The sequence below is a fragment of the Nycticebus coucang genome, chromosome 3, assembly GCF_027406575.1.
Source record: "Nycticebus coucang isolate mNycCou1 chromosome 3, mNycCou1.pri, whole genome shotgun sequence".
NCBI lineage: Eukaryota > Metazoa > Chordata > Mammalia > Primates > Lorisidae > Nycticebus > Nycticebus coucang.
Window position 1 is genome coordinate 6,480,064 of NC_069782.1, and position 1,633 is coordinate 6,481,696.

A 1,633-nucleotide genomic window follows, 5' to 3' on the forward strand; every position below is an offset into this window, starting at 1 on the left:
AAGTGGCCCTCAGCTCCACTGGCTCCTGTCTCTCTGGAGTGCCTTCTCAGCAGCAGCAGCAGCTGTCATCATAGGCTCTCCCAGCCAGTCAGCCCCTCAGTTAACCACCCCTGTGCAGACCCTGCCCTTACCTACCCCCCTCTCTCCAGGAGGACCTCCCTGCCCACAGAGCCCTATCTGTCCTTGTCCCTCCCCTCCCCACCTCAGCACCTGGATTAGATTTTCTGGGAGCTGAGCCCTGGCTCTGAGTCTGAGGCCTTGGACCTCTCCTGGGCTAAGGGGCCTGCTGACAGGAGTACTGGCGCCCCGGGACTCAGTTTGGCTCTTTAATCAGCTGGATGACATCACACAAGTTACTAGCCCTCTCTGGGCATTGAAAAATAGGAACAATGGCAGTACCTTCTGTCTGAATAGATTTTAGAAGATGGTGAAATGCTCCTACCATTTTGTAAAGGTGTGAGCGGCTGGCTCACCTTGGCACCCCCAGGGCTCAGTCCTGAACCCAGCACTTGCTTATCGATGTCCACTCCGTGTGGGTGCCAGTGACAACCCTTGCTGTGAGCTCTTGGCACATCCCTGCCCAACCTGGGCCTTAGGTGCCTCCTGTCAGCCAGGAACCACGTGGGCCCTGCCTGAGAGAGACCCTGCGTGGCGGGGGTTGCAGAACTGGAGCCTTTCTGTTGTGGCCTGTGGTCCGTGGTCTGTGGGTGAGGGAGGGGTCCACACATGCTCGTCTGAACTACTTGCCTCACGATTCTCTCTGGGCACTTCTTCCTGGGTCTGTCTGATCTGGGTGTGGGAGAGGAAGTTTTTTTTCTTTTTTTTTTTGAGACAGAGTTTCATTTTGTTGCCCTAGGTAGAGTGCCATGGCATCACAGCTCACAGCAACCTCCAACTCCTGGGCTTAGGTGATTTTCTTGCCTCAGCCTCCTGAGTAGCTGGGACCGGCAATTTTTTTTTGTTGTTGTTGCAGTTTGGCCAGGGCTGAGTTTGAACCCACCACCCTCAGTATATGGGGCCGGCACCCTGCTCACTGAGCCACAGGTGCTGCCATAGAGGAGGTTTTGAAGGGGCAGTTCCTGGGACTGAGCCTTGAGGCTCTGGCATCTAGGGGTCCAAGGTTGGCCCTTGGGGACAGCTCCTCCCCAGGCTAAAGCTCCTCCCCTTGAAGGCTCCTCCAGCTATGCCCATGGGGGATGGGGGAAGGATGGGAGAGGCTCTCATGTGGTCACCTGGCCCTGGGGCTGACCCTTGTTCCTGCAGCTCCATCAATATGACCACCCCAGTGGTATTCAGGGCTGGCCGGCAGTGGCTCCCTGCCTGTTTTTTTATCTTTAGTCTCTGGTCAATTCTACAGCATAGTCCTCTCTGATCATGCCCATTTTACAGAGGGATGTCTTCCTTGCCCAAGGCCACCCACAGTCCACACAGTATGGGCATGGGTACCTCGGCTTGCCTGAGCTAGTGGAGCACAGGGTTTGGGGCACAAATTCGGAACCTGGATTTAAAATGGCTTCTCTACAGCTTGCTGTGTGTTTTAGAGTAAGTTACCGCACCTCCCTGAGCTCACTTGCCACATCTGTAGAGTAGGGATGATGATGGCATCTCTCTGTGGGAGGAGTCTGCTTGTTGA